This window comes from Phoenix dactylifera, unplaced genomic scaffold (genome assembly GCF_009389715.1).
Source record: "Phoenix dactylifera cultivar Barhee BC4 unplaced genomic scaffold, palm_55x_up_171113_PBpolish2nd_filt_p 002560F, whole genome shotgun sequence".
Taxonomy (NCBI): Eukaryota; Viridiplantae; Streptophyta; class Magnoliopsida; order Arecales; family Arecaceae; genus Phoenix; species Phoenix dactylifera.
Genome location: NW_024069741.1, coordinates 19072 through 30763, shown reverse-complemented (window position 1 = coordinate 30763; position 11692 = coordinate 19072). Strand labels below are relative to the sequence as shown.

The window sequence follows — 11692 nt, the reverse complement described above, 5'->3', positions numbered from 1 at the left end:
GGGATGTTACCCACAAACATCATGAATTATATGACATGAGATTCTAATAAAAATAAACCCTAAGCTAATACACATGTAATTAATTGACAAATATTTTCAAGTATGGCAACTGTCAAAGCAAGGAATATAAAAGTGTAGTGTGCATCAAATCATATGACTTTCTCAGAGTACTAATACCTCCACCACAACAGAGCACCGCCTGAGTTTTAGGTGCTCTACTCAAGTCCACAAATGTTTTCTACACTTTATTAGAACCTGATGCATCAAATTTTCAGAATATCACTTGTTGTCTAAATTTGTCAAGAATGGTTCGCATATAAAGAAAGAGCTATCAATCCCAACTAAACAACCCGGGTACACAGAGGTCCAATACAATGGAGTCAAACCAACCATTACCACATGTCACTAGGTTCAGTCCAACCAACCTTATTTATGCTTATTGTTATTTTTATTTTTAAAACACATATGACGATTACAATAGTCCAACCCCATTAGGCTCTAGTAAGATCCGTGTAGCAAGCTTTCAGCCAATGACCCCCGATCCAGTTGGCTCAAGACATTAGGTGAAACACCCCTCGGGCTTAATTACTCGAATCAGACTACGCCACGAGGACAGACTTGTCATCATGAGGATTTTTTTTTGTTTTTTATTTTTTTTTTTGTGCAAGAAAAGAGAAGATGGACTGAACCATATATATATTTTTATTATATATGTGACTGCATCGTGACTATAGGTCAACCAAGGTCGGATCATAAGGCACCTAAGTAATCTAACTGGGATATTCAACCTCTATCTTTAGGTGAAAACCAAATCCTGAACCTTATGGTACGAACAAGGATACTCATACTTCTTTTATGGATAAGGCTAACAAAAATGCAGTTAACAAATGTGAACTCCTGAGGCTTTCCTATTATCATTAAGTACACGTGTGGGAATCTAATAATAGGTCGCTGATCAGTCATAGTATGCATGTATTCCTTGCATTAATAGTTGCACAAACTCAATATGAAAATACATGTGCATTTGCTCAGAAAAGAAAGTAATGGAATAAATCAAATGCAAAAACCTTTTTTTTTTTTTTGCAAAATATTTCCTCCCCCAACTTAAATATTGCATTGTCCTCAATGTAAAAGATGCAAGAAAGCTATATGTGAGAAACAATAGAGAAAAGAATATTAGAGAGAAGAAGAATACCTTGAGCTGTTGATTTCCAGAAAAGAAGACCTACAAAATAAGAAAAAAAATAAAAGAAAAAAAAATAATTCTAACTAATATACACATACCTTGGCCGTCATGCTCAGTCATAAGAAGGCTCCTCCAAGGAAAAGGAGTCCTCTTCATCTGCAAAATTCTCAAGAAAAGTTTTAATCTGTGTCCATTTACCTTAAAAATTTGACCATCCGAGTTATCTAAAATAGGTGGGACTGTATCATCAGTAGTACCTTCAGAACACCAATCTATCAAACCATTATCGGCCGATTCAATAAATGTTTCTTTTAACAAATATTCTTCCGCAATGGTTTCAACCCATTCAACTTCTTTACTTTCTTCATGTTCACTGGGTTGTTTGCCTATACTAAAGACGTTCAGTTCCAAAGTCATATTGCCAAAAGAAAGCTTCATGACACCATTCCTACAATTGATCAATGCATAGAAGTTGCAAGAAATGGGCGTCCTAAGATGACCGGAAATCTGAGATGGTGAATTGGAAGCCGGATGTGTGTCCAATACGATAAAGTCAACAGGAAAATAGAACTTGTCTACTTGGACCAACACATCTTCGATAATTCCTTTAGGGACCTTCACTGACCTGTCAGCTAATTGTAAGGTGACAGTTGTTGGCTTCAACTCATCCAAACCGAGTTGCTCATATACCGTATATGGCAACAAGTTCACACTCGCCCCTAAATCTAGCAATGCTCGCTCAATCCTAAAATTGCCAATGATGCACGAGATAGTTGGGCAACCTGGATCTTTATATTTAGGAGAATGTTATGCTGTAAAATTGCACTCACATTTTCAGCCAGAAATGCCTTCTTCTTGACATTTAAACGACGCTTGACAGTGCACAAATCTTTTAAAAATTTTGCATAGGAAGGCACTTGTTTGATTGCATCAAGAAGAGGTACATTGATTTTTACTTGCTTAAAAAGCTCAAGAATTTCAGAGTTTGGTTCAAGCTTTTGCAAGGGCTTTAATCTTTGTGGAAATGGTGCAGGAAAAGGACATTCAATTTTTTCAGTAGATGTTGGTGCTTCGGTTTCTTCATTATCCTTTTCTTTTGTCTTGGATGGGTCAGAATCAGGTATGACTTGTGTTTGTTCTGGGACTGGTCGGTCAATAATCTTTCCACTTCGCAAAGTTATTATACTCTTTGCTTGCTCTTTATGCGAAGTTGAAGATGATGCATTGCTACCGCCGTAGACTTGAGGGTTAGGTTGTGGTTGAGCTGGTAGCTTACCCTTCTCTTGAGCACTTAAAGCAGTGGTCAGCGTTGTCAGTTGATTTCTTAATTCATCATTGATTTTAGCTTGACCTTGCATGAAAGATTGCAAAGTTTCTTCGAGACTGGATTTTTGAGGGGGTGCATGTGCATAATGAGGGTGCGGAGGTGGAGGAGTTGGGTTATATACTTGTTGAGGTTGGTCATTCCTCCACCTGAAATTTGGATGGTTCTTCCATCCAGGGTTGTAAGTACCCGAAAAAGGATTATTGAAAGATTTTTGATAGGTATTCATAACATTGGCCTGATCGTGCAAGACTTCCTTGAATGCGGGTATTGTGGGGTAATCAGTGATGAGATGGCCAGGCATCTCGCAAATCCTACAACACTCGCTGTTGTGTTCTACGGTCTTGACGGGTTTAATCCTTCTAAGTTCAATTTTCTCTACCTTCCTAGTAAGGGCTGCCATTTTAGCCTGAATATCATCTTGAGTACTAAGGTTATAAAGGCCCCCATGTCCAATGTTAGTAGGCTTAGGCAAAGGTTTATTCACTCTATCCCCTGTATCCCATAATTGTGCAGTCTCTGCGAGAGAGTCTAAATAGTCCCATGCCTCATCGGGTTGCTTTTCCAAAAATAGACCATTGCACATAGTCTCTATAAATTGTTTTAATTGTGGAGACAATCCCTCGTAAAAGAAACTAATGGTTCTCCATGTTTCAAACCCATGATGAGGACAAGAGAGTAGCAAATCTTTAAATCTCTCCCAGCATTCATAAAATGTTTCATGGTCTTTTTGTTGGAAATTACTCATGTGCCTTTTCAAAAAATTAGTCCTTTGTGCGGGAAAGAACCTTTTTAAGAATTCTCTTTGCATATCATGCCATGTTCCTAACGATCTTGGTCTCAAGGAGTTCAGCCATGTTTTGGCTTTATCCTTCAAGGAAAAAGGAAACAAGGTTAATTTAAGGACATCTTCCGATACATTTGGCACTCTAAATGTGATGCTAATTTCCTCAAAATCCTTAAGGTGAAGATAAGGGTTCTCGGATTCCATTCCATGATACTTTGGCAGCAATTGAATTACTCCTGGTTTGATTTCAAAGTGTCCTACATTTTCAGGAATAATCATGCATGAAGATTGACTAGTCCTAGTGGGATGTAAGTATTGTCGAAGTGTCATAACTGGGGGTCTACCTTCATCACCATGGTGACTTCCTACATCATCAGCCATCTCACCAGATCTGAGATTTTGCGTAAGATTTTCAATATTATGATCTAAGGAATTGTCAAATGTTTGTCGATTCAGGCGTCCAGTGTTGTCCCTATTCCAACCTAGCATACAAAATTTTAGAGTTTATTTATTTGTTTGTTTTTTTGTTTTTTTTTATTATTTTTTTTAATGATTACCCTTGATCTTTTCTTAAGTTCTTATCAATTTTCAAGTAGCAACAAGGGTTAATGAGATATGATGATGATAAAATTCTGATTCTAAACAAAAAAATTAAACACAGAAAATTCAAAGCAGACAGCAGCAAAGTTTATATTAATTTAATGGTTGTATCCGACGAAAGAAACAGACGGTTCAGATGAATCAGACCGTTCAGATGAAAGAAACATGTGTCCTACAGTAGCCGACGAAATTTGAGTGCAATCAGATGGTGGATTACTCAGATATCAGAGTTTGATGCAGACTATGCAGGGAATAAAAAAACAGCAATAAAGATTTTTTTTTTTTTGAAAGAAAAAAAAAGACTAAATACTAAGATACTGATTAAATCTAAAATTATACTAATAAATCAGCCGTTCCCCGGCAACGGCGCCAAAAACTTGATGCAAAAATAAAATTGTTCTCCCAAGTGCAGGAGAATCGCACAAGTAGTAAATTCTCGGGAGTCCGAGGTCGAATCCTCAGGGAACGAAATGTATATGAGATTATTTAATATAATTTTAGATTAATTAATTTAATAAATTTGTGGATTAAAATTATGTTTTGATTTTCAGAAATTAAAATGCAGAGAATAATAAACACAATTCAATGAAATAAAAATGGTAGGGATCTGGAATCCCCCTTGATGATATTGCATCCAAGGAATAAACTCTATGGTTCTTGATTTAAGATTTAATGCAGGATAGATCTAATCATGGTATATGTTTCATGAACATATGAACTCAATTTCTAAGCATTCATCGTGCTTTCTACGTCTACGACGGATCAAATACTAAAGCAATCCATATATCAATAATCATAATCCATTAAAGATCTATCTACAAAAGCAATCCATATATCATTATGTGTTAGCAATAATACTAATTTAAGTGATGTGTAGATCGCACTTTTGTGCTCTCATCAGTAGGAATCCTATTTCAAGTAGGAATCCCAGTCCTACTCTGTTGCCCAGATAGACAACCCAAGAGGGGGGGTGAATTGGGTTTTAAAATAATTTTGCAATTAAAACGTTTGAGGATGACTAATTAATACTTTTGCAAGATGATTAATTAGTTGCTATGTGCTGTGAGTGAAATGAGAGTGAGAGAGAGAGACACAAGCAATCACAAACACAATGTTTATAGTGGTTCGGAGCTAACCCTTACTCCTACGTCCACTCCCCAAGTCTCACTTGGGAATTCACTATAACCCCTTGGATTACAGCCGGTTGTTTTACAAGCTCACAACCCAACTTGTTGTTTTACGAGCTCACAATGAACTCGGTCGGTTTTCCAGGCTCACCGACTAGAACCACCCCGATTGTTTTCCCGGGATCACAATCGAACCCTTACACGTTGGTTTTACCCTCGGCTCCAACCAACCTCTACACACTCTTGATTCAATCCCCTGATTGAATCAAGCAAAGACAAGATGGAAAGAACAAGGACAAACAGAAAAACAGAGCTTCTAAAAAGCAGATATACAGCAATATAAACTAGAGAGAAGTTAAGAGCCCTCAAACACTTTTGAGTTGGATAGAGAAGGGCTTCTTGAACTGTGAGTCTCCTCTTGAATGTCTGGTCGACTTGAGGCAGGAGGAGACTTCTTTAAATGCTGGAAGAGGTAGCTGGATGGAGTTAATGGCGCTCTTCCTTCTTTTCTGTTGAAAACCAGTTGGCAGAGATAGGATGCTTGATTTCTTTGAGTGGAATGGTGCTTCTCTGCCTTGCTACAGTCCTCTGTGGCTATTTAAGCCATCCCCACGGAAACTAGCCGTTAGACACCTTTTTCTGCCCGTTCTGCACACTCTGCACATCCTGACAATATGTCCGTTGGGGTCGGAGTCGACTCGCGCGATCTGGAGTCGACTCGGCTGTAGGGAGTCGACTCATGCTTTTCTGGAGTCGGCTCGGCAACTGTTCCGGATTTGAATTAAAGTGACCTCCGCGACTGGGAGTCGACTCGACTTAACCCGGAGTCGACTCGCCAACTTCTGGAGCTGACTTGCCATTTTCGGAGTCGGCTCATCCCATGAAGTCCATGGAGCTAATTTTTCAACTTGGCCCACTCGAGTCGACTCGACAATCCTGGGAGTCGACTCGGCGCTCAGAGCCCGAACTCCCGATCTTCTGTCTTTTGGCTCGTCCAGTCTTGGAGTCGACTCGAACTGTTCCGGAGTCGACTCGGCTCTCAGTTTCCGAAACACAGCCTTCTGCCTTTTTGATGTAGCGCTGCCTTGGAGTCGACTCGAGCTGTCTGGGAGTCGACTCGGCTCCCAGAGACAATAATTCGGTCTTCTGTCTTTTTGGGGTCGCGCTGTCTCGGAGTCGACTCGCGCATTGCGGGAGTCGACTCGGATCTCAGAGTCCGAAAACTGCTCTCTGACTTTTGCCTTGTGTACCACTGAGAGTCGACCTGCCAACCATCGGAGTCGACTCGCGTTCCACAGGAGTCGACTCGAATCTCAGGGTCGAAAATGCTCTCTGACTTTCTGTCTGTAACTCCTTGAGTCGACTCATACTACTCCGGAGTCGACTCGGTAATCATCGGAGTCGACTCGCGCACTTCAGGAGTCGACTCGCTGACAGGTTTTGAGTTGAGTCTTTCTGTTCGTCTGTCAGTTCTCAGTCGGAGTCGACTCGTAATGATCGGAGTCGACTCGAGCCCGTGCCAGTGATTCTGATACGCTTGGAGTCGACTCGTAATATCCCGGAGTCGACTCGAGTCTCAGACTTTGGTTCAAACTGACTTCTTAACTTATCCAAAATATCTTGAACCAAGTCTAGAAACACTTAGACAAGATTTTCACTGAAACACTCAATTGAATTCATTAGTAAACAAAAGATATACTCAAATGCTTTGAGCTCATCAAAATCAAATAGGTTTTAATCAATCACTCCACAATCTCCCCCTTTTTGATGATGACAAAACATTGAGTATATGTAAAGTGAATTGCTCAATAAACAAGAAATGAAATCTATAAATGAATTCAAGTGTCTGGTTTTTTAATTTATCCAAACTTGAAAGGTGTGAAACAATAAATTTTGGAGTTAAAGCTCCCCCTTTCATTTGGAATTATATAAGCCTTCATGTCATGCACTCAATTGTTTGGCTTATATATATTTAATGATTTGACTTTCTTAAAAATTCAGATTCTCCCCTCAACATATGCATTCTACTTTGTTTTGATTCTCTGAATTTCCTTTTAATGCATTGAAGTTTTTGAACTGAAATTTTTGGTTTTTAGAGGGAAAATCTGTCAATTTGTTCTTGAGTAGGATTCAACTAATCTCCGAATATCCCTTGAATAGATTCTGGAGATTACTCCATTAGGAGCCCCAACAGAGAGATAATGAGCCTCGAGGTACCAAATCCACTAAGAACAAATTATGTTTTAATTTTTGATTTCTTTTATGTTGATTCCATTTACATATCTATTAAATATTTCTCCCCTTTTTGTCATCGTATCAAAAAGGAAGTGAGTATAACACGCAATCATTTAGAGAGCAAATTGCACAAAATTGAAGAGAATATGTCTACTCATTGTATTGATATGTATGTAAATACATTTGTGAATACAATAAGTAAAGCAAAAAGAATACATGTCAAAATACAAAAAGATATCTAAGGCTTCCTCGAGGAGGATGCGGCTCCCGGGGCATGCGCTCTGCAAGTAGTGTGACTGCATTGGTGACGTGCTCGAGCTGTCGGATAATGGCCGAGGTGGCCCTGCTATGTGTCGTATCGAGCTCGGTCACCGACTGCTGAAGTGTGTCAAGCTTGGCGATGAGCACATTCGCCAAGCGCTCGGCCCCCTGGGTAGTGGTGCCCATGTCGTGTCGCATGTCATCGCGCATCTTCCGAGTGGTGCTCGTGACTTCGCTCATGCTGTGGAACTGGGCTTGGATCAGGAACCTTACATTGTAGATCTCTTCCCGCACATGGGCCGTCATCTCAGTCACGGCTGACAGGGAAGGGACCAACGCTGAAGAAGGTGCAGGAGAGGAGCAGCACTGAACCTCGGAGCTCCCTAAGCAGGTCGTCCCGGAGATCTCTAACTATCTCCTGCCGCAACTCCCGGAGCTGCTCAGGAGAGATCCGGACCTCCATGGGCTGAGTAGGTGGAGCTGAGGAGGAGGGTCCGGCTGAGGTGGTGGGAGCAGAGGTGGAGGGAAAGGTAGGATAGTCTGAGTCTGGGTCAGGACTGGGGGAATGTCTGGTGGTATGTGTGGAGGTGGATTTCCTAACCCAGGTTCCCTCGACCTTCCGAAACCCCATCCTGTGTAGGGTTCCCGGACGCATGCGATCTGTCCATCGCAATGCGCGAGAGGGTTCCCCCTCAGGAATGGGAATCTCGGCCTCCCTAAAGAAGAGTGAACATCATGCCATAGGGGAGGGTGAGCCTAGGTCTATCTAGTGGCTCACATAGGTATCTATACATCATCTTGGAAAGTTGATTGGGGTGTCCTGGAGGATGTAGAACATAAGAGCTAGGTCTCTCTCAGATACAAAATCGAAGCGGCCAGTCTTCGGGAAGAGGGACCTAGAGATGATACTCAAGAGGAGCCGCATCTCAACTGAAAGTGAGCTAGCGGACACCTCATCTAAGGGGGACTGAGGTGGATGTCCTAGAATGGCCGTAAGGGCCTCAGTCCTATCCTCGGGGTGTGTGGGAGCCACCCCTACTTGTGGAAGATGGAGGACCTGAGCAATGATATCCTCCGAAATGAACAATGGGACACCGGCTACCGTGCCCTCGATACCCCCATCGCCCCTATGTACAGTACCATAGAACTCCCTAACTAGGCCAGGGTATGTGGGGAGATCTAGGAACAAAAATACTCTAAGCCCTGGGCCCGCAGTCTCTCTCCTATAGTAAAGCCCTCCCGGGAGAGATAGTCGAAATCGACGTATCTCCCGGTGGAGACCGCCTTCCCGGCGCACGGCCTCGAGGGAACCTCCCTCGGCGGGGAACGAGCCGGAGGTTGTGGCCTCGCGGGATCGTTCCGAGCCTTGGAACGCCGCTCGGCACCGGTCGGGTTGGGGTCTCTTCCGGACAACGGCTTTACGAGGCATTTTGACCTAGGGAAGAGGAAGGAACCTAAAGAAGCGAGGAAGATGGACGGGAAAAACCTTAAGGTCGGCCGGAGACGCTCTAGGAGTCGGCTCTAGGGCTTGTGAACAGTGGCGGCGGTGAATAGAAGTGTTGAGTAAACGATGAAGTTAGGGTTAAAAAATCGGATCCGAGTCGACTGACGCGAGTCGACTCCAAAGTATGCGCGAGTCGACTCTCCTTATGCGCCTATTGACCTCGAGTCGACTCCCGACTGTATGCGAGTCGACTCCCCGTTACGAGCCGACTCTGAAACTTGCTCGAGTCGTCTCGAACTCTGGCACGCACCTAAAAATCATGCTATGTTCGTGCCGAATGAGGGAAAATCACTAAGTTATGATCTGATTTGATGATCATTGTAAAGAAACTCTAAATTAGCCACAATCTAATCATCAAAATCAATGAACTAGTGGAAAATACCACTAGGATGGATCAATCACTCCCAATCCCCTCCTAAGCACACTAAATCTCTCTTCACTTAAGGGTTTTGTAAAAATGTCAGCTAATTGATCATCAGTGCAAACAAATTGAAGTGTCACATCACCATTCAGTACATGATCTCTTATGAAGTGATGTCTTATCTCAATATGTTTAGTTCTTGAATGCTGAATTAGATTTTTAGTTAGATTAATGGCACTTGTATTGTCACAATTAATGGGAATTTTATCTTGTTTAATGCCATAATCTTCCAATTGTTGTTTGATCCACAAGATTGAGCACAACAACTCCCGGCTGCAACATATTCAGCTTCAGCAGTAGATAATGCAACCGAGTTTTGTTTCTTGCTAAACCATGAGATTAAGTTTTCTTCTAGGAATTGACATGACCCGCTGGTGCTTTTTCTATCAAGTTTACATCTAGCAAAGTCTGAATCTGTGTATCCTATTAAGTTTAGGCTAGATTCTTTAGAATACCATAACCCTATATTCTTTGTTCCTATTAGGTATTTAAAGATTCTCTGACTGCAATTAGATGAGATTCCTTAGGATTAGACTGATATCTAGCACACATGCAAACACTAAACATGATATCAGGTCTACTTGCAGTAAGATACAATAAAGATCCTATCACACCTCTATATAGTTTCTGATCTACAGATTTACCTGATTCATCTTGGTCTAATTTGCATGATGAGCTCATGGGGGTGCTGATTGACTTGTTCTCCTCCATATCAAACTTCTTAAGCATCTCCTTGATGTATTTAGCTTGATTGATGAAGATGCCTTCTTCAGATTGTTTGATTTGAAGCCCGAGGAAATAATTCAGCTCTCCCATCATGCTCATTTCAAATTCACTCTGCATCAAGTCAGCAAATTCTTCGCAGAGGCGATTGTTAGTAGCACCGAAAATAATATCATCAACATAAATCTGCACTAACAACATATCTTTGTTTTTCTTCTTAGAACAATGTTGTATCTACATTACCCCTAGAAAACTCATGTTCTAATAGGAATTTGCTAAGCCTCTCATACCATGCTCTAGGTGCTTGTTTCAACCATAAAGTGCCTTGTTCAATTTATATACATGATTAGGGTATTGATGATTTCAAAACCAGGAGGTTGTTCTACATACACCTCCTCATTAATATACCCATTTAAGAATGCACTTTTTACATCCATTTGAAATAATTTGAAGTCCTTAGAGCATGCAAATGCTAGTAAAAGTCTAATTGCCTCAAGTCTAGCTACAGGAGCAAAGGTTCATCAAAATCTATACCTTCTTTTGATTATAACCCTTTGCTACTAGTCTAGCCTTATTCCTTATTACAATTCCATTTTCATCAAGTTTATTTTATAAATCCATTTGGTACCTATATTGAATATTCAGTAGGTCTTTCAACTAGATTCCATACTTTGTTTCTAGTAAATTGGTTTAATTTTTCTTGCATTGCCATTTATCCAATTTACATCTTTTTCAGCTTCTTCTATGTGTTTGGGCTCAAATGTGAAACGAAAGCTAGATGATGTTTAAGTTCCTAAGAGATGCTCTAGTCCTAACAGGTTGAGATGGATCATCTAGAATTAATTCCTTAGGATGCCCGTGAGCAAACCTCCAAGCCTTAGTCAGCCCATGATCCATAATAGCCTCTTGGCTTGATGATGCATTTCCAATTAATTTTTGATTATCATCTTGTATGTCATCTCATCTATCTTCTCTTCAGAATTTCACCATCATCATCAAAATTAACTCTCTTGCTAGAAGAGATATCACTAAAATCATCAAAATAACATGTATGGATTCTTATATAACTAGGGTTCTTTTATTAAAGATTCTATAGGCTTTACTAGTTGTGGAGTACCCCAAGAATATACCTCATCAGATTTAGAGTCAAATTTTCTAGATTATCTTTTCCTTATTATGAACAAAACACCTACATCCAAAAATATGAAATAGTTCACTTTTGGTTTTCTATTTTTCCAAAGTTCATAAGGTGTTTTCTTTATGATGGGTCTTAATAAAACTCTATTTAATATATGACAAGAAGTATTGACGGCTTCTCCCCAAAAGTACTTAGGGAGGTTACTTTCACACAACATAGTTCTAGCCATTTCCTCTAGAGTTCTATTTTTCCTCTCCACAACTCCATTTTGTTGTGGTGTCATAGGTGCAGAGAAATTGTGTGTTATCCCCTTTTTACTACAAAACTCATCAAATAAATGATTTTCAATTCGGTACCATGGTCAGTTCTAATAGCTATTACTGAAG

At 40.6% G+C, this 11692-nt stretch overlaps 1 pseudogene; it reads left to right on the top strand.

Annotated features, from left to right (window-relative positions):
- The first annotated feature begins 3166 nt into the window (after positions 1 to 3166).
- Positions 3167 to 3264, top strand: LOC120109703 (annotated as a pseudogene).
- Positions 3265 to 11692: the final 8428 nt, after the last annotated feature.